Below are 26,904 nucleotides of genomic sequence, written 5' to 3' on the forward strand. Positions count from 1 at the left end.
TCCAGATCTTATACAAGAGTACACTAAAAAATTGCTCCAGCCTTCTCCTTCTTAAAAAAAAAGTATTTGTTTGCTTAGTTTTAAATTAGGAACTAGCTGGGTATGATGGCACATGACTGTAGTACCAGAACTCTGGACATTTATGAAGTTGTCAACTGAGTATAAAATCAACAAAGTTTTAAAATCACATTTATTTGAGATTAATTAGGGTTGTGTTTTGGTTTACTTCTTTTGGAAACAAGGTTGTACTATGTCAACCCAGTATATTCTACCTTAAATATCTTGATTTTTAAACATATGACCAGGCTTTTTCTTCGATATTGATAGGGAAGAATTTGACTTTAATGGCATTTCTTTTATCCTGACAACAAACTGCTCTCTTCTTTTGAAGAAGAAAACTAAGGGCTGTTTATTTCACTTGTGCTATTACCAGAACATCCTGGACACAGCAACTCCAGAGATATTTTATCAGCAATAAAAATCCTCCCTCTGTTCTTATTAGCTTCTATAGTCTATTTAATTGAGAAATTTTGTCATACTTATTTGTCCCATATGGTTGAAAGTGAGGCTTGAAACAAAAGAGTCTTCTTGAATTTCCTTTGGGAAAAGTGGCCTCTGTTCATTATCTCCAGCAAAACTGTCAGGATTTGTAAATATGAGGACATGAGCCAATCTGCACATACTTCCTTAGAACTTCAAGTAAACTCAAAGAATCTCATTAAAACTCATTGACTAAATCTTCAACTGGAATTATCTTTGTATCCACTGTCGTATCTTCGCTGAGCATTTGTAGCTTGTTTTAGTTTGTGGCTCTAGGGAGAAACCCTTTGAAGTGCTACTATAGCTGAAATTGATATGGGAATATATGGAAATTTGATTCAAAAATTAAATGACTCCTTGAAATCATATTTTTGGAGGTCTGGTACAACTGGATTAACTGATTCATATGTTTGAGTCTCATGCTCCTTTGATAGTATTTTTATAAATGTCTTTTCCCATTTGTATTATCAATAAAAATCTATTCATCCTGCTTTGGCTTTCATTCTAAGATCCCAGCTTTTAACCAGCTTTCAACTTTCTTTCCATGCAGAACAAGTTCACGCTGAGTTTCTGGTTTATATTATTCACCCACAGTCCACTAGCAGATGAACATTCCTTTGAATTTTCCAGACAATAAGTCTGTTCTGAGGAAGATAGCTTTCCTTTTTTTAATATCTTAAAATCTGCCACTTTTTCATGTAGAAAGCACATTTCATCTATTATTTGGATCACCCACACCTAAAGATGATGTGGTAATAGCAGAGATGGCTGTACCCTCCAGAAAATTACCAAATTATGGACCTACTCAGTCTGTTACTTTTGTGGAGAATACCTTTGGTCTAAGTGAAGTGCTTTGACACTATAAACTTTAGTATTTTCCATCCATATTATACAGTCTTGAATACATTTATGCCTAATTCATCTCTTTCAATAAGGAGGAAATTGTCTCTGTGAATGTGAGGTTCCTGAGACATCAGAGATAGAAGAGACCATGAATATTATTCTTACAAGACCTACTATCACCCCACACACTGTAAAAAGGAAACCAAGCTCAGATATTCATCCACAGTAACCATGCAATTAGCAGTTATCTAGACTGAGATCATGTGTCCTGGATACAGGTCAGAGCTCTATGCCTATGTTCTTCTCAGTTTAGATGGGTCAGAAGGAGTGAAAAGAAATAGGATGGTATAAAGACAGACCTGGCCGCTCATCTCTAGGACATTAATAAATATAGCCATAGCTGCTATAGCTATTCTTTCTAGTAGTCACACCCTCTCGTGGGCAGAGAGGAGTAGAGAAGGCCAGACTGTTCTCTGCACAGAAGTAGCAGCATTCAGAGACGAACATCTCCAAATAGACACCTGTAGATTTTCTAATAGGAAGGTCTGGTATCTTAGAATTTATCTGTCAGGTAGAAAGAGTCTTGCATTTATAAGAATAGTGACCTGTTAAGGGATATGTGTGTACACACACACATATATACATATATATGTATATACACATATAATATCCTGTAAGATATGTGTAAGGGATGGCTCAAAATGATAAACACACACACACACACACACACACAACTTCTCTGTTTATAATAATACTATTGCTGCTGTGATACAGAGGAAGTTGGTGAGTCACAACAAACTGGGTGAGTCTTCTTTAATAAATATCCAAGATATGGTTATGACATACATAGAAATTATTATTATTTCAGAAATATAGAAATTACAACATTTATTTAAATATCAATCCCTGAGTAGCTGAATAATAGAGAGGTGAGCTGCAGAAATGCACTATTTTATTTTCTTCCCCAAATTAGTGGCTGAGCATCTCTAGTCTCTTATGAACTTCATCTAGAGGCCGAGCAATTTTCTCATAACCCAGAATCTATACCCTTTGATGTCTAGTAAAGCCTGAGAACATTCTTCATTGCACCTGAGTATTTGAGGACAGAAAGGGAGCTATTCTGGAGTGATTGTCACCAAAGGAATAGTTCAAGTACTCAGTAAGTGACCTGTTTTATTAACTGAGTCTTCTTTTGAGAATTGATATACTTGGTACTCAATAAATGTAAAGTCTTTGTAGCATATTACATGACACAAAAGGAGATGTTCTGCACACTGTAGGCTTTTTTCTTTCTTCAGAGGTAAGTTTTCCAAGTCAGAAACTACCCAAGCAAAACTACCCAAGCATATGGGAAATGCTCCTGAATCTTCTAGGTCAAATTATTCACTTCAATTTCTAGTTTCTTTTTCATTCAAAAGCAAAATATGACTGGAATTCTGAAGCCATTGGGATACAGAAGAAAGCATCTTTGAGGTCAAGGAGAGAAAGATACTGAGCTTCAGTGTTGGGAACAATGGCTTGAAAAGAAATCAAGGCTATATTTATAGCCCCAAATTTCTACACACATCTGTATGCCCTATTCTGTTGTTGTTTTTTTTTTTGAATGCCAATATTGTGATATCACTTGGGGAGTTACAAGGAAATAGAAGCCCATGAGTGAAATTTTTAATGAGTTGTCTTAGATAAACCCTAGTTTCTTCCTTTAGGGAATACTGCTTTTTTGGTGAGGGAATCATGTAGATACCCTTTTTCTTATTGTATCAGAAATGACAGTTATTTCCCTCCAAGGGACATCTGTGTTCAAGACATGAGGATTGATTACTGGCATGTTATTAGGGGGGTGAGATTCCCACTTTGGTCCCCTTGTTTTAGAGGTTGGAAGACTCAGCTTAGAAACTCACCTGGGCTCCCATTTCAGTTAGTAGGTGTTTTCCTGAGACAGGACATTCAGCACTCACATGAAAGAAGTGAGGAAGTAGGTGTCTATTCCAGAGGAAATGAAGTAGTGCAGTGAAAGTTCACTTCCATTTTATTTCAGTACACTGTAGGAGGTTCATGCACACATGAGGAAAAACCAAGTTCTATCAGCAACGTCAGTGATTACACTATGCTCAGGCCCGTATGTGGTAACCTGTCAGTTGGGGACATTCTAAAGTCTTGAACCACTTTGTTTGAGAGTCACAACAAAAGCAGAATTTTGTTTGTGTTTTTTTTTTTGGCCTGGGGACAGTTAATCCCTCAAAGACCTGGCTTCCCACAAGTGGGGCATGCTGTCTCTGGAGATTTATTGTACCTAAGCACTCCTGTTTCTAATGGAAGGGTATTGTACACTGACAACAGGCATATGAAGAATGTCCAACTGCTTATCTCATGGGGCCCATGGACAGTATTAGGCTGCAAAAAGTTGGCTCTGCCAATCTTTTTATGTTTTTCATTGCATAGAACATTTTGCCGTTCCTCTTTATCTGTGTAATGAAACAAGCAAACAAACAAACAAACAAAAAGCCCCCCACAAAATCTGAGATAGTCACTTGGAAGAAATTGTTAATGGAAACTCCCGACATTGTTTATTTTTATAACTGCCTCCTAATACTTGGGGCAGGTTGTTGATGTGGGAGTGTCATATATCAATCTGTTGATTTCATTGGTTAAGCAATAAAGAAACTGCTAGGCCCATTTGATAGGCCCACCCTTAGGTGGGTGGAGTAAACAGAACAGAATGCTGGGAGGAAGAGGAAGTGAGCTCAGAGACTCGACAGCTCTGCTCTCTGGAGCAGAGAGACGCCATGGCCCGCTCTGGGCAGACACACGCGATGAAGCTCCGACCCAGGATGGACGTAGGCTAGAATATTCCCTGTAAGACCGGTGCCCACAGATTATTAGAGATGGGTTGATCGGGATATCAGAATTAGCCAGTAAGGGCTAGAGCTAAAGGGCCAAGCAGTGTTTAAAAGAATACAGTTTCCGTGTAATTATTTTGGGTAAAGCTAGCTGTGGGGGAGGCCGGGTGCCAGGGACGCAGCCCCGCTGCTCAAATTACTACAGGTTGTGATGAATTTAACTTTTAGGATGAATTTCTAAAACATTTCTCCTTAAATGTTTGACATCATAAAGGCATAGCTAATTAGGGACTACATTAGATTCTCAAGGAAGCCCATGGGATTTCATTTGGTTCTTTATCTATGATAGCCAGCTTGGTGTTATTGAGTTTTGATGCTATTAGTCCTAAGACCCTTAACTAACTAAACTGTATAATACCCATTTCCAATTCCATTTCATCATTGTATTTTTAGCTGGGGTCTGCAATGATGACATCAAGGTTTCCCATGATGGGCATTTACAGTCACTTATAACATGTAAGTGATATAGGATTTCTCTCTGTATGCTGTGATTATCATTAATGAATAAAGAAACTGTTTTGGACATATATATATCAGGGCAAAATTTAGGTAGGTGGGGGAAACTAAATTGATTTCTGGTGTGAGCAGCTCAGAGGCAGTAAACGGACGTCCTCCATCACCATGTCGGACTGGGTGGAACAAGCAGACAGGCCATATAGACCCTAGTAATGGCATAGTTTAAGTTTTTCAGAAGTGGTTCGCATTTTAAGAAGTGCTCCTGTACAGTAAATAATTACAGATACACAATAGGACAGATTCAGACATAAAAGGCCTCTAAATGGGTCACAGTGTTGGATAAATGTACGTAGGCTTAGGAGAGAGAAGAAAAGGAATATAGACAGTTATGAAAAGAAGTAAAGGTTTTTAAAAATGAGGTAAAGTTTTTAAAGAGACAGAGTACAGACAGTCATAGATTAAAAGGAGTAAACAAAGAATAAACCACAAAAAGATGAAAAATTCACAGAGAGTTTCAATTAAATATATGATTGTTTTCTTTGAATTTTTTTTAAATTTATTTATTTATTAAAGATTTCTGTCTCTTCCCTGCCACCACCTCCCATTTCCCTCCCCCTCCCCCAATTAAGTCCCCCTCCCTCGTCAGCCCAAAGAGCAATCAGGGTTCCCTGCCCTGTGGGAAGTCCAAGGACCACCCACCTCCATCCAGGTCTAGTAAGGTGAGCATCCAAACTGCCTAGGCTCCCACAAAGCCAGTACGTGCAGTAGGATCAAAAACCCATTGCCATTGTTCTTGAGTTCTTAGTAGTCCTCATTGTCCACTGTGTTCAGCGAGTCCGGTTTTATCCCAGGCTTTTTCAGATCCAGGCCAGCTGGCCTTGGTGTGTTCCCGATAGAACATCTCCATTGTCTCAGTGTGTGGGTGCACCCCTCATGGTCCTGAGTTCTTTGCTCGTGCTCTCTCTCCTTCTGCTCCTGATTTGGACCTTGAGATTTCTGTCTGGTGCTCCATTGTGGGTCTCTGTCTCTATCTCCTTTCATCGCCTGATGAAGGTTAATATTCAGGAGGATGCCTATATGTGTTTCTTTGGGTTCTTCTTATTTAGCTTCTCTAGGATCACTAATTATAGGCTCAATGTCCTTGGTTTATGGCTTGAAACCAAATATGAGTGAGTACATCCCATGTTCCTCTTTTTGGGTCTGGCTTACCTCACTCAGGATAGTGTTTTCTATTTCCATCCATTTGCATGCAAAATTCAAGAAGTCATTGTTTTTTACTGCTGAGTAGTACTCTAATATGTATATATTCCATACTTTCTTCATCCATTCTTCCGTTGAAGGGCATCTAGGTTGTTTCCAGGTTCTGGCTATTACAAACAATGCTGCTATGAACATAGGAGAGCATATACTTTTGTTGTATCATAAGGCCTCTCTTGGGTATATTCCCAAGAGTGGTATTGCTGGGTCCAGGGGTAGGTTGATCCCAAATTTCCTGAGAAACTGCCACACTGCTTTCCAAAGTGGTTGCACAAGTTTGCATTTCCACCAGCAATGGATGAGTGTACCCCTTTCTCCACAACCTCTCCAGCAAAGGCTATCATTGGTGTTTTTGATTTTAGCCATTCTGACAGGTGTAAGATGGTATCTTAAAGTTGTCTTGATTTGCATTTCCCTGATCACCAAGGAAGTTGAGCATGACCTTAAGTGTCTTTTGGCCATTTGAACTTCTTCTTTTGAGAATTCTCTGTTCAGCTCAGTGCCCCATTTTATAATTGGTTTGATTAGCCTTTTACGGTCTAGTTTCTTGAGTTCTTCATATATTTTGGAGATCAGACCTTTGTCAGTTGCGGGGTTGGTGAAGATCTTCTCCCAGTTAGTGGGTTGCCTTTGTGTCTTAGTGACAGTGTCCTTTGCTTTACAGAAGCTTCTCAGTCTCAGGAGGTCCCATTTATTCAATGTTGCCCTTAATGTCTGTGCTGCTGGGATTATACATAGGAAGTTGTCTCCTGTGCCCATGTGTTGTAGAGTACTTCCCACTTTCTCTTCTATCAGGTTCAGTGTGTTCGGACTGATATTGAGGTCTTTAATCCATTTGGACTTGAGTTTTGTGCATGGTGATAGATATGGATGTATTTTCATTCTTCTACAGGTTGACATCCAGTTTTGCCAGCACAATTTGTTGAAGATGCTCTCTTTTTTCCATTGTATACTTTTAGCTCCTTTATCGAAAATCAGGTGTTCATAGGTTTGTGGGTTAATGTCAGGGTCTTCTATTCGATTCCATTGGTCGACTTCTCTGTTTTTTAACTGTGAAGGAGTCAACTACAGAGAGACATTTTATTATATGGGCTGCTAAGCTAAACATACATGTGTATTACAAAAGTATCTTGACTTCAGATTTTGGGTCAAAGGATATGTTGCTTTGGAAAAGAGGTTCTTCTTTTGTTTCCACCGAGGATGAGAACCTGTGAATTGCTTCCAGACTAATATGGCTTGATGAGCCAAGATGCCTGAAAGGTTGCCTTGAACACCCCTAAAAATTACTTCACCCAATAAACAGCAGGAAGGAATTGGGGAAATAACTATGCCCATATTTCAAAATATTGTTTACAAATGTTCTTTTACATTTAAACAGGGATATGCTATAGAGATTTGTAGTGGTATTGATCTTGACTTATTGATACAAAATTAAGGTCAATTTTGTTATGCTATGTATATGTATATTTCTGTTCTTGATTAAGGTATTGTGTTTGTGCAACTTATTTTAAAATGTAATATATCATTAAGAACTATAGGTTAATGGATAATCATCTATAATAATCAAGCTTGTAATCATGTTATTTAGATTTTCAAGATATACAGAGATGTATTTCAGATGGATACGCATTCTTCAAACCTTTAAGAGACTACAGAATATGGTATTTAAAATGATTAAGAACTTGGGACTTTTCATGACAGTGAGACACATCTGCTCCTGGTAGCACCAATTACTTCAAGAGGAAGATTGGCATCAAAGAGGCTTTTTATGGAGTTGGTTAGCCATTTGGGCAATAAACCGCTCTTGCCTGGACTACTTGATGAACTGGGCATGCAGGACCCACAGAGAAATGGCTTCTGAACTTGCCTAAAGGTGAGACCATCTTTCAGGGTTCCTGCTACATGAAGGAATCATTCAGACATTCTGCAGGATGCAGAAGAAAGTAACTGACAAACTGTCAATATATGAGGACCTGTCTTTGAAATTTTCTGGTCCATGGAAAAGTCTGCCAAATACTATGGGCCTGTAGGCTAGAGATGGATTCCCCAACAGTACAGAAGAACTTTGGGTGACTGTCCAGGCAGTGAGATGTCTCTGTCAATTCTAGAGTTTTATAAGTTGCTTATAATGAACTTATTGTTTACTTAGGTAATATTATATCCTTCTGGAGTTTTTGATGGAATTGAAAAATTTGTAGTTATAGTTTTCCTTAGTTATGATAAAAGATAAAATAGATATAAATATAACTGTAATTCTTGCTTGATAACTGTTTTTTTATATGTAATTTTACTATGCTAAAGTTAAAACCTTCCTTTTTATTTAAACAGAAAATAGGAGGTGATATGAGATTTCCCTCTGTATTCTGTGATTACCATTAATGAATAAAGAAATTTCTTTGAACCTATAGTAGGGCAGAACTTAGGTGTGCAGGGAAAATTAAGCTGAATGCTGGGAGAAAGAAAAACAGAGACAAAGAGGAGCCATGTTGTCCACTGTAGCCAGACAAAACTTTAGCCATTAAGCCACAGCTACATGGCAGTACACAGATTAATAAAAATCGGTTAAATTAATATGTAAGAGTTAGCCAATAAGAAGCTCGAGCTAATGGGCCAAGTAGTGATTCAATTAATACAGTTTCTGTGTGATTATTTATGGTCTTAGCAGCTGGAACCAACCAGTGGCCCTCCCTACAACATGTAAGTATTCTGAAAACTGGTGGGTTTCCTCAGTCACCATATAACTGCTGATTTCTGTTAAAGTTTGCACCATTGTTAATGTGAAACCTTGCCATGTCAGATCAGAGCTGTTATATGGTCTTGCTGTTCCCACCAGGGTCATTCACAAAACTTCCTAAATCCTGTTTCTAATCTCTCTTAGGTTGTTCAACCTTGGAAAAACTACGTGAGCTACAGTGTGGCATGTTCTGAATTTGTTACCTCTTGCAAGAGACAAAGGTGGCATTGTTTTGGCTATTTAAATTGTTCTGGGTATGAACAGCCATCTGAGGGAACTTAGACATATAGTAGCTGACAGAAATCTACTTAAAACAAATTTAACCTTTTTAAAAATATTAAAGATTATTTGTACATATAGCATTTAACTCTATGTCTTTTGCCATCAGTAAAATGGTAGTACAGTGGAACGTATCATGTTCTGACCATTTTCCCCCATTGTTTAGGTCATATTATAGCTAACCTGTCATACAGAAAAATATTAGCCTCTTTGTCAATAGGGTTTGCCGATGAATTTATTATAAGTCTTCAGGATGCATTGCAAAGGTTATCTACTAGAACTGGCATTTGGTTCCCCATCTGAAAGAGAAGACACACCCTGAGAAGCAGGTATCTCTAAATTCATTCAAAACCACCCAAGAGGAGATATCCCTCATAGGAACCTTTCTTTTCCTTAGATTTTGGTGTGCCACAATTATGCCAGAGGGCTTAGTGCAGATGGTCTTTCCAAGTCTCTATCTGTGACATGTCATCTCTCTTTCATAGAGGATTTAGTGAATTAGGATCCTCTATTTAGAAAAAAAAAGGAAAGTCCTAAAGATGGTGAAATCAGATAGATAGAAAGGCCACTATGTTCACAAAGGAATTCAAAGGGATTTCTATGCCTTCCAAACATGGTGTTGACCAGGAGAGTGTGTGTGTGGTGGGGGTGAAAATGATGATGTTCTTATCTAGAGAGAGAGAGAGATCATTTTGTTTCACCTTGCTCCTAGAGGATGTTCATTTGAGTTATAGTACCAAGATACTATGAAGAAATTTGACTGTTCAGTTCTTGCATTATTGCAGGAAAGAGTTCAATTAGTACACAAAAGACAGCAAAAATGAAAATGTCATGAAAAGAGAAAGTACACTCTTGTGTAAACAACATAAATAAATATTCCTGTCATAGTGGCATAAGACAGCTCCTACACAGACAGTTTAAGTACACTCATATTTAATATTTGATAGGGTCAGGTTTCATACTTCATACCAAGGATCTGAGCCTTGGTATGAAAGTAAATATTGAGAAGACTGAGATACAATACATGGGAAGGGCACACAAAGATTTTAATATCGTAATGAAGGTTCAGAACCTCATGCAAACACTCACCTTGGAGAAAACCTCGATTCAAAGGAGGAACTATTTCAGACATCAAGAGGCAGATAGGGATAGTGAGGGCTACATTCCAGGCACTAAGAAAGGTTTGGTCAGCAAGAGATATAACAACAAAAGTGCAAATATATGAGACACTGGTCTTGAGCTGCCTTCTTTTTTATTTTTTATTGAGCTCTACATTTTTCTCTGCTCCCTTCCCTTCCTGTACCCTCCCCTTCTACCTTCTCCCATAGTCCCCATGCTCCCAATTTACTCAGGAGATCTTCTCTTTTTCTACGTCCCATGTAGATTAGATATATGTATGTCTCTCTTAGGGCCCTCATTGTTGTCTAGATTATCTGGGATTGTGATTTGTGGGCTGGTTTTCTTTGTTGTATGTCTAAAAGCCACTTTTGAGTGAGTACATATTATATTTGTCTTTCTGGGTCTGGGTTACCTCACTCAATATGATGTTTTTTAGATCCATCCATTTGTCTGCAAATTTCGAGATGTCAATATTTTTTTTTCTGCTGGGTAGTACTCTATTGTGTAAATGTATCACATTTTCCTTATCCATTCTTTGGTTGAGGTACATTTACATTCTTTCCTTGTTCTGGCTATGAAAAATAATGCTGCTATGAACATAGTTGAGCACATTCCCTTGTGGTACAATTGAGAATCCTTTGGGTATATACCCAAAAGGGGTATTGCTGGGCCTTGAGGTAGGTTGTTTCCTAATTTTCTGAGAAATTGGGTTACTTATTTCCAAAAAGGCTATACCAGTCTGAACTACCACCAGCAGTGGAGGAGTGTTTCCTTTACCTTACATCCTCTCCAGCATAAGTTGCCATCAGTGTTTTTGATCTTGGTCATTCTTACAGGTGTAAAATGGAATCTCAAAGTTGTTTTGATCTGCATTTCTCTGATGACTAAGAATGTTGAGCATTTCCTTAAGTGTCTTTCAGCCATTTTAGATTCCTGTTGAGAGTTCTCTGTTTAGGTCTGTACTCCATTTTTATTGGATTACTTTTTTTTTGATGACCAATTTCTTGAATTCTTTGCATATTTTGGAGATCAGACCTCTCTCTGATGTGGGGTTGGTAAAGATCTTTTCCCATTTTGTAGGCTGTCGTTTTGTCTTGTTGACTGTGTCCTTTGCTTTACAGAAGTTTTTCAGTTTCAGGAGGTCCCATTTATTAATTGTTTCTCTCAGTATCCGTGCTGCTGGGGTTATATTTAGGAAGTGGTCTCCTGTGCCAATGCATTCAAGTGTACTTCCTGCTTTCTCTTCTATGAGGTTTAGTATGGTTGACTTTATGATGAGATCTTTAATCCATTTGGACTTGAGTTTTGTGTATGTCAATAGATATAAATTTATTTTCATTCTTCTACATGTTGACATCCAGTTATGCCAGCATCAATTGTTAAATATGTTTTCCTTTTTCTATTTGATATTTTTTGCTTCTTTGTCAAAAATCAGGTGTTTGTAGGTATGTGGGTTAATATTTGTGTCTTTGATTTGGCTCCATTGGTTCTCTTGTCTGTTTTTATGCAAATACCAGGCTGTTTTCATTATTGTAGGTCTGTAGTAGAGTTCAAAGTCAGGGATTATGATGCCTCCAGAAGTTCCTTTATTGTACAGGATTGTTTTGGCTATCCTGAGTTTTTTGCTGTTCCATATGATGTTTAATACTGTTCTTTTGAGGTCTGCGAAGAATTTTTGAACTGCCTTCTTTACAACTCTGAAACCTGGACAATGAAATGCTCCACAGAACAGCAGCTGAATATGTTTGAGATGGCATGTGTCAGGACAATTCTAGGAATCACATAAAGAGATAGGCTACACAATGATGACGTTAAGAAACATATCCATCAAGGCAGGTGGTGGTGCACACCTTTAATCCCAGAACTCAGGAGGCAGAGGGAGGTAGATTTCTGTGAGTTTGAGGCCAGCCTGGTATAAAAGAGTTAGTTCCAGGACAGGCTCCAAACCTACAGAGAAACCCTGACTCAAAAAAAAAAAGAAAGAAAAGAAAGAAAGAAAAATAAAAAAAATCTTCATCTATAGATGGAAGTAAACTACAGGATACCCCAATGGTGCTCAAGATACTTCGGCCATGTTATGAGAATGAATGATGGCAGGTACCCAGAGATAGCACTGCTTGGAGGAGTGCATGGGATAAGGCAAGGAGGAAGGACCCCAAAATGCTGGATAGGCAGCATAAAGGAAGTCTGTGGAATCTTCTGTATGATAATAACAAAAGCATCTAGGACAGCCCAAGACAGGAACAACTGGAAAACAGTTATAAATGGGTTGCCCTTACATCATTAAGCATTGCCGGGGCATAAATGATGATGAAAAGAGGGTCAGGCTGACTCAGTGCTTGCTGTTCTCCCAGCAAGTGTTTGCTGTTCTCCCAAAAGACTCAAGTTCTATTCCCAGCATCTACATTAGGTGGCTCACAACTATGTGTAACTGCAGCTCCAGGGGATCCAATTTCCCCTTCTGGCATCTGACAGCATCTGTACAGGCATGTTATATGTGATATACATACATAAAATTAATTTAAATTAAATTAACAATGCCACAAAATAGTTACAAAATAGTACATCCAAACGGATGTCTTTAACTAAATAGTCTCAGTGCCACAGAGCAGTTATAAAATGTTACATTCTCCTAAGGTCCTAAGTTTTATCCTCTTCTTGCCCCACTGTTTATATCTGGCGATTCACATTTTCAAGTTTACACTTAAAAAGAAGAAAGCTATATAGAGTTCACGTTTTCTTCTTTTCCATTATAAACCCGAATAAGAACTGTTAGCAATAGCCATGGCACAGCCTGTGCTCTCCGGAAATTTCCACTGTCACTGAAATTTGTGTTTTTTTAATTTAGCCTCATTTAGATTTTCAAGACATAGAATGCAAATGCTGTGGAATAATGTTTCTTTATACTGTAAATTATGCTGTGAATGGTTTAATAAAGAAGCCAGCTGGTCAATAGTTGGAAATGATAAGGTTAGGCAGAAAAACCCGACTAAAGATACTGGGAAGAAGGGTGAAGTCAGGGGAGTTGCCAGTAAGACACAGGGAGGAAACAGGAGGTCCAAGATGAAAGAGAGGTAATGCCACATGGTCGAATGTAGACTAATATAAATAGTTAATTTAAGTTGTAAGTGCTAGTTAGTAATAAGCCTTCATTATAGGCTGAGCAGCTATAATTAATTTTGAGTCTCCATGTTGGCTATTTGGGAATGAGTGGGGGAAAGAAAAGTCCACCTACATGAAACCCCATTATTATTCAGAATATAGCATGAATGGCCTTTAACCTGGTTCCTGATTGAGCCGTGTTCTTTCCAAAACCTTGTGAGCCAAGCCATTACTGTTTTCATTTTCATTGTAACTTTCTGGTTTCCTTCCAGAATGAACTATTAAGCTCTGCTAATAGTACTTGGGGGGTCTCACTAACCTATAGATCCATACTATCCCAAATTCCTCTTGCAAACCAATTCTAAAAGCCTATGATCAGGTAGCCACAACCACAACTCTATCATTGGGTACCAATTTTTTCTTATTTGTTACTTGTCTTGTATTCAGTTCATCATTGAAGGAAAAGCATTTCAGCAAGAGTGGCCCTCACCTGTGGAAGCACAAACACATAGTAGACTGCCTTCTTGGGCCTGGATAAATCTGGAAACACAGAGGAAATTGGAAGTGAGGCATTGCTATAAACTACTCTTCTAGCTAGAGCATAGCTCCCAAAGGTCTATAATGTCACAAAACAATGACACAAGTCAGAGACCAAGTGTTCAAACACATGAACCTGTATAGGACACATCACATCCAAGTAATGGATGGATGGATAGGTAGGTAGGCAGATAGATAGATAGATAGATAGATAGATAGATAGATGGATGACAGGCAGACAGACAGAGAGACAGATAGATGGATAGATAGATAGATGACATATAGACAGACAGACAAACAGATGGGGTAGACAGACAGACAGACATATTTGCTATACAGTCTAAACCTGTCTCAAACTATGTAATTTAAGTGGGCATTTGTGGTGGTTTGAAAGAAAATGATCCTAAAGTGAGTGGCAATATTAGGAGGGGCAGTCATGTTTAAATAAATGTGGCCTTGTTGGAAGAAGTGTGTCACTGTAGGGTCAGGCTTTGGCCTCTTTTGCTCAAACTTCACTCAGTGTGACACATAGTCTACTTCCTGTTGCTTGCATATCAACATGTTGCAGCTCCTTCTCCAGCACCAAGTCTGCCTATACTCCACCATGCTCCTATCATGATGATAATTGACTAAACTGAAACTATAAGCAGCCACCCCAATTAAATGTCTTCTTTTACAAGAGTTGCCATGGTCAAGGTGTCTCTTCAAAGCAATAGAAATCCTAAGACAGCATTGAACTCACTGTAATACTCCTGTCTCAGCTCCCAGAGAAGTTCAGCAACAATATGGAAACATTTACTGTGTTACTAAGTCAGAGACCATGATTAAGGCCTAGAGAGATTTCAGAAATGAGGTATAGAAAAATTCTAGACAGAAAAGTGAACCAAGCCCTCCTAGAAGATCTGAACACATGAAGCAGGTGAATGCTTACCTGTAGAATTCATGGAACACCTAGAGTAGAAACTTACCACAAGGTATAGCAGCAACAATTCACAAAAGAATTGCCATTTGTACTGTCTCTCTAATCTGTTCTTCAAATAAGCACAGCTTCCCTGTTTCAGGAAGCAACAAAATGACCCACCCAAATACAATTGCTCAGATGTAGCAAATCTGCTTGTAAATTCACAGCATTCCAGGTTTTCCAGCTGAGGTCCCATATCAACTGGAAAATGCCAGCTGTACCAAATGCGGAAGCATGACAAAATATCATTGTTACCCTGTGAAGACCCAAAAATGTGAGCCTATTTTCACATTGACCAAAGGTCAGAGAGTTGGAACTTTCCTCTGGTTCCTTCAAGGTTATTGTGCTTCTACCTCAAAGGTCTTACCTAGTTGTAGAGCAGAGAGTTCTGTTCTCTCAAGGTTATTGTCAACAGCTGTGGCTAATAATCAGCCCTTGTGCTCCAGGAATAGAGAAGTAGATATATTTCTATGTCAAACAAACAAAAGTCTAAGGAATCAACTAAGTTCCAGTTCTCTTTATGGCAATTACTTGGAATTCCACCCAGGGAGTGGTTTGCCTACAGAATGTTGTTGGTCTAGGGTGTGAGCATGACTTGTTTTGTTCTAGCAACAGGGTGTTTAACTATGAATGTAGCTCGAGGCCCTCAATTGCTATGTTCATTTCCTTGTATGCTAATGCAGTCCTTTGTCTTACTCCTACCTTTTGAGGCCAGGGGTATTTTAAGCAGTCGGAAATTAACCGTGGGTGAATTTCCAGTACTCACTGGAATTCCCTTCTGATACAATTCTATGTTTCTCTGCTTTATTATTTTATTCACATCTTCATATTCTTTATTATATTTCTAAATCCCCATGCCTCTATCCTGGTGAGAGGTATTTTTGTTGAGGCTGGTCCCCGACATTACCTGACAATAAATAATGGAGTTGGTGACAGAAATACAGTCTATTTATTTCTTATTTATGAAATACACCTTCTAATTCATCAGTATTTCATCCTACATTGCTGAACCTAATTTTTCATCTAATATTAATCATTCTTATCTTTTCATTCTATTTAATTTCAAATGTATTTTCACTTTTATTTATTATAATTCTTTAAATTGAAAAAGAATATTTTATACTCTTTTTAAAAAAATATTTTATTTCATGTTATTCCCTTTTCAGCATTCATTTTATTTCTACTTTATTTTGATTATTTCATATTTTCTTTAGTGTTTATTTCACTATATGCACTATTCTTTTCTTTATATTATATACATTTTATCTCTATAACCACCATATGGCACTAGATATCTAGATTTTTTTGTTTTTATTCTTTTATTGTTAAAAATTAAATATATTTTATCATATTCTTTCCTTCTCCAAACTCCTTTCAGATACTCTCCCCTTTTCTATCCATCTAACTTTACGTTCTTTATCAAAAAAAAATCCAAACAAGCAAAAGCCAACACAACAACAAAGCCGCCCAAAACAAAGAAAACAAAATAAACTACACCTTAAAAAAGGAAAAATATCCAACAAAACTATAATCAAATAAAAAAGTACACACATGCATACACACACACAGCAACAACAACAGCTGTGGTGTCTATTATATGTTGATCAATTTCCCCTGAACATGAGGCCTTTTCTGGAGTGGTTGTTATACCCAGTGTCACATTGTATTGGAAAAAAACCTGAATTTTCCTCTCCCAGCAGATATAAGCAGCAGTTTATTTGTTAGCCTTTACCCTAATGGTTAAATTTTCATTCATTCATTTTTTAAAAAATATAACGAAGTAAATATAATATAAATATAAAATAAAACTAAGCTATCACATCAAAGTTGCACAAAAAGAAGCAGCAGAAGGAAAAAATCCCAATAAAAGGCACAAGAGTCAGGGACCCACTAGTTCACACACTCAGGAGTTCCATAAAAATACTAAACTGGAAGCCATAGTATATACACAGAGGACCTGGTACAGACCTGTGCAGGCCCTATGCGTGCTGCTGTTTTAGTCTCTGTGTGTTCATATGAGCTTTGCTCATGTTGATTTAGAGGACCTTGTTTTCTTGGTGTCCTTCATCCCTTTTTACTCTTACATTCATTCTTGCTCCACTTCTGCAGGCTCCCTGAGCTCTGAGGTGTGGGATTTGATGGAGACAGCACATTTAGGGCTGCGTGTCCCCAGGCCTGTCATTCTCTGTAATGTCTGGCTTTGGGTATCTGTATTCGTTGCATCTGCTGCAGGAGGAATTTCTTCTGATGATAACTGAACTGAACATGCACTGACCTATGAGTAAGTAGTATATTAGAATATCATTAGGGGTCATTTTATCACTACATTTTTGAGAGAATAAGTATTTTGTTTTACCCTAGGTCAGTGGACTATCAAGTTTCCTGTCCTTGCTCACAAAAGTAGTGTTGAGGATGGGTTCCATCTCATGGAGTGGGCCTTAAGTCAACCTGGTTATTGATTGGTTACTCCCACAGTCTTTGTGCCACCGTTGTCCTAATATATCTTCCTATAGTATACCATTGTAGATAAAGGATTTATGGCTGGCTTGGTGTTTACATTTCTCTTTTGAGAGCACATGGAGTACATTCCTGTATCAAAATGCTGGAATGTAGGGGTGAAAGCTCTATGTAGGCACTAGCTCAACATCAGTAACTTGTGGGAGTTTTGTCATCAGCAATAGGGTTCTGCTATCAATTTGTAGAGTGTAACCTTATAGTCCTGGTAACATCTTGGGTTGTTTAGGGATTCCTGTTTGTTTCCTTTGGCCAACAATTCAATTGGATATAAACCAAGCCCAGTACTGGGAGCTTGGTTGGGTGACAAGAGATGTCCAGTTGGGACTGTCTCGCCCAATCTTTGGTGATTTCATTTAGATCACCTTCATATAACTATATGTTTTTGGTAGCTTCTATTGTTTTAGGATTTCATACTACACTTCAAATGCCCCTTAATGTTAGCTAGTTCTCCCTGTATCCTCCCTCAAAACTCCTTCACTTTTCCCTCTCCCCACTTGATCCTCCCATTCCAGACCCCAACCCATCCACCCATAAGGGAATATTCTAGTTCCCTTTCCTAATGGGATCTATTTGTTCTCTCTCTCATTTACTCTCTATGCATCCACTGTAGTTTTATGGATTGTAGCTTGGTTATCATTGTCTTCACAGTTAATATCTACATATAAGCAAATATATACCATATTTATCTTTCTGAGATTATGATACACCACTCAGAATAATGTTTTCCTAGCTCCATCTATTTACCTAAAAATTCCATGATGTTATTTTTTTCAGTGCCTATTGTGTAAATTGACCTCATTTTCTTTCTTATTATTATTTTTATTGAGCTCTACATTTTTCTCTGATCCCCCTCCCTTTCTCTCCCCTCCCCTTCAACCTTCTCCCAAGGTCCCCATGCTCCCAATTTACTCAGGAGATCTTGTCTTTTTCTACCTCCCATGTAGATTAGATGTATGCATGTCTCTCTTAGGGTCCTCATTATTGTTTAGGTTCTCTGGGATTGTGATTTGTGGACTGGTTTTCTTTGCTTTATGTTTAAAAACCACTTATGATTGAGTCCATGTGATAATTGTTTTTCTGTATCTGGGTTATCTCACTCAAAACAATGTTTTCTAGCTCCATCCATTTGCCTACAAAATTAAAGATGTTATTATTTTTTTCTGCTGTGTAGTACTCCATTGTGTACCACATTTTCCTTATCCATTCTTCAGACGAACTCTTAGAGCCATTGACTGCATTTTCTTTACCCATTCTCCTTTTGACGGCCATCTAAGTTGTTTCCAATTTCTGGTTATTATGAAGGGAGAGGCAATGAATGTGGTTGAGCAAGTGTCTCTGTGGTAGGATGGAAAATCATTTGTGTATATGCCCAAGAGAGGTATAGCTGAATCTGGAGGAACATAGGTTCCTATTGCCTGAGAAACTTCCATCTCATTTCCATAATGGCTGTACAAGTTTGTACTCCCATCAATAATAGATGAATGTTTCTCTTATTCTTCCTCCTCACCAGCATGGGCTGTTATTTTCTCATTGTCTTGATCTTAGACATTGTGACAGATGTAAGATGAAATCTCAAAGTAGTTTCCATTTCCCTGGTAACTAAGGATGTTGAACATTTTTTAAGAGTGTTTCTCAGCCACTTGAATTTTCTCTATTGAGAATTCTCTATTTAGCTTTGTACCCTATTTTTAATTGGGTTGTTTTATTGATATCTAGTTTCTTGAGTTTTTTATATATTTTGGTTATTAACGCTCTAGGTCAGATGTGTAATTGGGAAAAGTCTTTTTCTGTCACCTGCTGCTTTTTCCTATTGGCAGTGTCCTTTGCTGTGCAGAATCTTCTCTGGCTCATGTGGTCTATTTATTAATTGTTCTTTGGTGCCTGTGCTAACAGTGTTCTGGTTAGAAAGTCTGCTCTCGTGTCATTCAGTTCAAGGCTATTCTCCACTTTCTCTTTTATCAGGTTTACTTTATCTGCTTTTATGTTGAGGTTTTTGTTCCATATGGAGTTGAATTTTGCATAAGGTGATAAATATGTATCTATTTGGATTTTTGAACATGCAGCCATCTAGTTTGACCAGCACCTTTTGTTGAAGATGCTGTCTTTTCCTCCATAGGTATTTCTGGACTTTTTATTTTAAAAAAAAATCAGGTGTCCATGGGTGTGTGGATTTATTTCTGGATCTTCATTTCAATTTAATTGCTCAACAAATCTGTTTTGTGCCAATGCCAAGCTGTTTTTATTACTATAGCTTTACAGTGCAACTTGAAATCAGGGATGGTGACATCTCTAGAAGTTCTTTTTATTATTCAGGATTGTTTTAGCTATCCTTTTTTTTGTATTTCCATATTAAGCTGAAAATTAGCCTTTCAAGATCAGTGAAGAATTGTGTTTAGATTTTAATGGGTATTGCAATGAATATGTGGATTGCTTTTGATAATGTTTTTTTTTTACTATATTAATCCTATGCATCCAAGAATATGGGAAATATTGAATTTTCTGATCTTCAATTTCTTCAAAGACTTGAAGTTTTTATCATACTAGTCTTTCACTTGCTTGTTTGAGTTACTCCAAGATATTGTGAAAAGTGTTGTTTCCTGATTTCTTTCTCAGTCTATTTCTCATTTGTATAAAGAAGGGCTACTGATTTCTGTGAGTTAATTTTATAGCCAGCTACTTTGATAAAAGTGTTTATGAGCTTTAGGGGTTTCTGGTAGAATTTTTGGTGTCACTTATGTATACTATCATACCATCTGTGAATAGTGGTACTTTTAGTTCTTCCTTTTCAATTTGTATCTGCTTGATCTCCTTTAGTTGTCTTATTGGTCTAGTTAGAACTTCAAGTACTATATTGAAGATAAACAGAGACAATAGACAACCTTGTCTCATTGTAGATTTTAGTGGAAATACTTTGAATTTATCTCCATTTAAGTTGATGTTGGCTATATGCTTGCAGTGAATTGCCTTTATCATGTTTAGGCCTGTCCCTTGTATCTCTAATCCCTCCAGGACTTTTATCATGGAAGTGACATGGATTTTGTTAAAGGCCTTTCCTGCATCTAATAAGATGACCATGTAGTTTTTGCTTTCAGTTTGTTTATATAGTTTACTACATTTGTCGATTTGCATATGTTGAACCATCCATCCCTGCATCTCTGATAATGCTGGATGATATTTTTGATATGTTCTTGTATTTGGTTCATATTTTATTGCGAATTTTTGCCTTTATCCTCATAAGGAAAACTGGTCTTTAATTGGCTTTCTTGGTTGGGTCTTTATGTTGTTTGGGTATCAGGGTAACTGGGGCCTCATAAAATGAATTGGGCAAGACCGTTCTGTTTCTATTTTGTAGAATAATTTAGGACTATTGGAACTAATTCTTCTTTGAAAGTCTGATAAAATTCTGTATTAAAACAAGCTTCCCCTGGGGCTTTTATGGTTGGGAAATTTTTAATGACTGCTTCTATTTTACTAGGGGATATAGGTCTGTTGAAATTACTTACAGGATCTTGATTTAACTTTAGTAAATATGTATCAAGAAAATTATTCATTCCTTTTAGAGTTTCCAGTTTGGTGGAGTACAGGTTTTTAAATTATATCCTTATAATTGGGGGGGCGGGGCTTTCCTCAGTGACTATTGTTAATTCCCCCATTTAATTTCTTATTCTTCTTGGATCTAGTCTTTACATAGTGCCCCATGTTTCTTAGATGTTTTGCGCTGGAGTTTTTTAGATTTAACATATGCTTTGGCTGAGGTATCCATTTCTTCTAATGTGTCTTCATTGCCTGAAATTCTCCCTTCCATCTCTTGTATTCTGTTCATGAAGCTTGCCTTTATTGTTCCTTTTCAAGTTCCTGGTTTTTTTTTTTTTTTCAGATTTCCCTCGGTTTGGGTTCTCTTTATCAATCCCATTTCCACTTTTCAGGTTTTGAATGGATTTATTCATTTTACTCTACTGTATATGTTTTCATAGAATTCTTTTTAACTATGTTCAACTACATGAACTGACATTTATTTATCCTTGAGTGATGAGCATCTGCTTTTAGGTTTTACTATTTTGCTTATTAACATAGTTTTTAATTTTTTAGGAATTTCATATCTTGCACCCTAATCCCACTTATTTCCCACTCCCACCATATCTTCCCTTCAGGGCCCACCTGGAAAACTAAAAGAGAGATAATAAAAGTAAGGTAAAGATTTTAAAAATTAAGACTATTAATGAAAAACAAACAAACAAACCCTTTTGCTTCTCTGTCTTTCCTGCCTCTCCCTCACCTCTTCATTAGGAGAATATGGTGGCTGTGTGTTGTCTAGTATGAAATTTTGAATGAACTTAATAGGTGTGAGCACTGGGGCTGTCAGAAGCTACATCAAACACTACTATAATGAAGAGTAGAGACAGCTTGAGTGTTCCTAAGTGAGCCCCATACTAGTGCCCTAGGCAAGCAAACCAAGCAGTAAAATTAGGAACTCGTTTTCCATCTAGCTTCAGTCGAAAATTCCAAGAGAGAACCCTAATTGGCCTGGTAAAACCTGTGGCTGCGGAGGCCAGTGCTCTCTAATTGCGAGCTTTTCTACAGTTCCCTACAGAGGGGAAAATGTTCTCCAGTGGAACGAGAAAAGGGAAATTAGGAAACTAGATGTGAAAGGCAAAACCCAGCATGTACAGTACAGCAGAAGTGTACATATGTAAATGCAATTAAGATAAAAAATATAAGTTAATGTGCTACACAACGCCAAGGAACTTTTTTTCAGAATAAGTTTTCTTTCTTTCTGTTTAGTCAGAGAAATATGTTTAAAGTTTTATAACAGGGTGGAGAGATGGCTCTGCCATTAAAAGGCTAGGCTCACAATCAAAAATATAAAAATATGTTTTAAAGTTTCGTCTCATTCCTTCTAATGCCACACAAGACATCTCATTAAAATATTTTTCTTTTCAGTTAAATCGAGCGCTTTTTTACAGCTACAAGAGTTACATAGTTTACCGGCAAAGGTCAGTTTTACAATTTTATCCAATCTTATCCCCACCTGGACTTGACTCCTACGTCCTTTTAGTGAAAGACTTTGAAGTTGAAGGTTGTGTTCAGGCAGGCAGGACAGCTTTACTCCCACCTTGAGTTGGAACAGATAATGGATTCCACAAAGCAGGTGTCCAACTGGCCAAGGTCATCACACAGTGAGTTGGTCTTGATATCTGAATTGCAGTTAAGGGTAGGCTTTTGCCACCAGGCCTTGGTTTTAATCTGTACTTTTGCAACTACTAAGACCCAAGAGTAGATTGCTGAGCTCCGCCTGTGAATGGCTTGAACCTCCTCGTTGCCTCTGCACAAGCTCCCCTGGGTCCAGAGACCCTTGACCTCTAAAGCTGTGTTTCTTCATGTGTTTGCACCAGACCAACAGCACCCGCACCCCCTGGGGAAGTGTGTCACACAGTGCATTATCAGACCCACCCCACACCACTTCAGGTGATTCTGATAGGGGTCCGGGTTCAGGACTAGACGCTGGCTTTAGTTGCATAAATCATGTTATAAGCTCAGGGTGCCTCTAATTTGCTTGCTTTGAGGCGAGAGAGGGGGCTTTGAGACAATGTCTCCTGCAGTTCTAGATGCCTTGGAACTTGCTATACAACCAAGGATGACCCCGAAATGCAGACCCCCCCCCCCCCCCCCCCCCCCCGCTTCTACCTCCCAGGTGCTAGAGCTACAGTTGTGTACCACATACCAGGCTATAATTTGCTTCTTCCTCTTCACATTTTCTGGCAACATTTTCCGTACTATGCAGAAGAAATCACGGAAGACAGCAGCACACTGATGGAGAGGGTTTCTAATGCCACATTTCCTGATCAGAAGGCGCTCCTTTCCCACTTTCCTTCCGATTTATGTCCGGACCAGTGATTCTGAATCAGGCTGGTGGCTGATCTGGCTTGATTTGTACTTAACGCTTATTTCTCCAGTGGCTTGCTGATACTGGAAAAAGCTTTGGCATCCCAAACAGAACATTTGGAATATAATGCAAACAACCATTTTGAACAGAGAGTTAAAGCACATTCAGTACAGCCACTAGCTCGGGACGTTTTGCAGATTTGATTTTAACTCAGCTTGCAAAAACCCAGGGAAAGCAAACAGATCACCAGAACAGAAAGAAGATCAAGGGCAGAGGTGAGCAAGTTCCACTCCCTAAACGACAGATCAATTAGAGATCTAAATGGATTGAGGGAGCTAAATTAGTGCCGTTACTTTACAGGAGAAAAAATCCTGTGAAGTCCACCACACTTGGGCACAATTAAGCCTGGAACCCTCCCTGGGGAAGGAGGTCACTGGGGCACAGTAGGGCTGGCTAAGAGCCTAGGGAGGAAGCACAAGGGACATGAGGAAATTATGTGAGAAGTTCAGGAGGGCACACCAGGGCTGGGAGCTCTGGCCTAGGGGCTGGCAGTGTGAAATAGTAGAGGGAAGACAGCGTGGACTCGGGTCTGCTTTGGAGAAAGGCAAAAGGCTTGCAGGGAGAGGCTGGAGCCAGCAGTTTCTCCGTACCTGGCAATCCTGTGTGATGGCAATAAGAAAATACTCAGTTGTAATGGAATTAGAAATTCCCTACCAGAAATGCCAGTCTGGGAGCTAACTGTGAGCCAGTCTGTAAATTCTGGCCCTTAAGCCAGGGGAGAGGCTTGTCTACCAAGGTAGGGAACTAGGACTCACAGCTAGATTTGCACGTCCCTGTTTTCTGGCCTTTGCTTCAGCTTTTCTATAAATTGTAGCATTAATATGGGCAAGAAGTGTACAGACTGAGATGTGAGGTTTTTTTCCTTAATTTTGACCCAAACTGTAAATTTACTCTCTTATTTACATGTTTAGTTCTCGATGCTTTTGAATGCATGCCAACCTTCTAGTCTCATCTTCTAGAGTGCTAGGATTGCAGGCTTGGGTCACCGTGACTGGTTCGTTTTTTCTTAACGTGGGTGAGCATTTATTCTCAGAGGCAGACCTTATGGATGAGGGCTCCTCTAAGAGCCTCTTCCTCTCAATGTCCCCACACCCGAATTAAACCTAGCTGAGGCTTGTTTCTTCCTTATTTCAGAGTTGACATGAAACTACAGCAGGGGCTGAATTCAAATGAGTCTGTGCGAAAGAATTCTCCTACTTGTGCTGGATGTGTATTTAAAGTGAGCCCCCTCTCTCCCTTCTCTTGGGACTTATTTGGAGACCAAGTAAGGTCCAAAGACTTGGTCACTGACTTTGAACAGAACATGTGTGCTCAAGAATTTTTTGTTTTCCTGTCATGACGATTTACGGCTGTGGTGTCAGAGTATTGTGGAGAAAAGCAGAGGGACAGTCTAACTACTTCGAGGGACAGGAAAAGGAGTGCCTGTGACTTCGGACCAGGCAGAAGTACCCTGTTGGCTCAGAATCTGTCTTTGGAAAACTTGGTGGCCCTTGGTCACCAGCTAGCCATGGGCGCCAGTCTTCACTGGATAATCAAGAAGATTTTCTCCTGGCTGTGTGTCATTCAGAAGAAAAAAACATTTGTCTTACTGGAATACAATGGCGTAGATGGTGTATGTTGTGTGCGTGGCTTCACCCAGGCAGGCTTGTTCCAGGTGAATGGGTATGTTTTGGGAGACACATGTAAACGGTAGACTAAGAAGGCTGTGTGCATTGTCAAAAACATCAAAGATTTTTAGATGTTATTATGTGAAATTTTTACCTAAAGGGAACCATGAACAAAGAAACGGTCCACAAAACAAAAAGAACTGTAAGCAAACATTGATCTTGAAAGATATGCATGCAGCAGTATTGCAGACCTTCTGTCTGCAACTTTGAAATGCATACAAAAATTAGATGGGATGATATATGAATAGAAGAACACATGAACAAATGATGCCAGTATAGCAAATTACATATTTACAAGACATTTTTTACTTATCAATTGCCTGATTCTTTAGACTTTTTAAAAGTTTGAAAATGAAGAATTACACAAATGATACTGTTTTCAGCAGGAAGATGCTGAAGTTAGGATCATTCTTAAAGATTGAATGTATTAGAATCCAATCTCATATCTATGTTAAATTCCTCCATTCTGATTTGTGGAATGGGGGAAAAGCTTGGGAAATCACAGATGTTGCAACAGCATCAAATTAGTGTCCTACTTTCTACTTCTGTGCTGAAGGTGGAATGTTTGTTGGAGAGGATGAACACATCTTTGGGTGTACGTGGCTAATAACTGAGTCAAGGTGTTCCCTTCTCTACTATTTAGAATCTATGCTAAAGTTCAGATCCACAGAACTTAGACATGAGTACACATTAGTGGACTCTGTCTCCTGTGCGGTGCTGGGGATCAACTCCAGTGTTTTTATATGCTGCCTCTGAGCAGCACCCGCACACACTAGACATTTCTCATTTCTCATTCGCTACATCGTTCTGTTAACTCTCTAAGCTCCTGCTGGGTAATAGTGTGAAGAAAACTGGCTTCCCACAGAATGCCACATTGATCCACCACATCAAAACACGAAATCACTTTCACATTGGTTGCTTCAGCAATGTACAATCACTCACAACACAGAGGATAATCTCTGTGAAGATTAAAGGCCCCACCACATCAATAATTTTTTAGGTGCTCTTGATTAGGGAACAAAGCAACTGCAACCCATGTAAACAACAGAAAGTAAAAGATCTGGGTTTTCCATGTAGGGGCCTGTCCTGATCCAGTAAAAACCTAGGATGATCCATATGCTAGATGATACAAATTCCCCGTATCTTTGAGCAGGGGCCAAAACAAGAAAGCACTCTGCGGCCCCCTTACACTACCTTGTCATGCTGTTTGGAGCACGTGACCAATATACCCTATAGTGGTGAGGAAGTGGCTAAATTGAATTTATACCAAGCCTATGGGGATAATCACAATGTAGACCTTAAGAAAGAGGGCATGGCACTTTCAAAGGATGATTATAAACCTTTGACAAAAAGAAATGTGTGTGTGTGTGTGTGTGTGTGTGTGTGTGTGTGTTGGGGGCTGATATAATTGGAGCAAATGAATGGGAGGAAAACAAACAAGCTTGGGCCTACAGCTGTTTATTACGTCCTGACGTCAGTCATTCCCACCAAATACTATGTCAGATGGGCCTAGTAATAAGCTTTCATAAAGAAGGGGTAGATCTAGCACGAGAAGACAAATGGAGACAAGTATCAGTTATAGCCAGTGGCCCAGAGTCAGGCCATCCACTATGGTTTTACCAGCATCTCTTCGAAGCACACACTTGTGGTATATAGGTATGATTTACTTCCGACCAGCAGACAATGGAGGGAAATAGCCTGGACTTGGTCCATGGATGGACTATCAGGAGGTACAGGTCAAGCTGGAAGTGAATGACAGCCATACTCTTCAGGGTGACTTTAAAAGATAGTGATGAGGGACTCTGACTGGCCATTCATATGAGACCATCTTTGGGTCTGTGCAAGAGAGAAACTTCTCTATCTATCCCCATCTCCCTTTCTCTTTCACTGGTGCCGAGTCAAAGATATTTGCTAACTATTGACCTGGTCACTAATAGCATCTAAGGTTGTTTCTTAGTTCAGAAGTACTTGTTTTTCTTTCACTTTTAAATTTGCAAGATTTTTTTAACATCAGGGATATTACTGTATGTGTTACAGATACCTTCTTC

The 26,904-nt window shown here is 38.7% G+C and overlaps 1 pseudogene; it reads right to left on the bottom strand.

Moving 5' to 3' along the window:
- Positions 1-273: 273 nt before the first annotated feature.
- Positions 274-26,904, bottom strand: part of LOC121444384 — a 44,743-nt pseudogene continuing 18,112 nt past the window's right edge.

The sequence above is a fragment of the Microtus oregoni genome, unplaced genomic scaffold, assembly GCF_018167655.1.
Source record: "Microtus oregoni isolate MIOR12 unplaced genomic scaffold, Mior012 000121F_ref0000216, whole genome shotgun sequence".
NCBI classification, from domain to species: Eukaryota; Metazoa; Chordata; class Mammalia; order Rodentia; family Cricetidae; genus Microtus; species Microtus oregoni.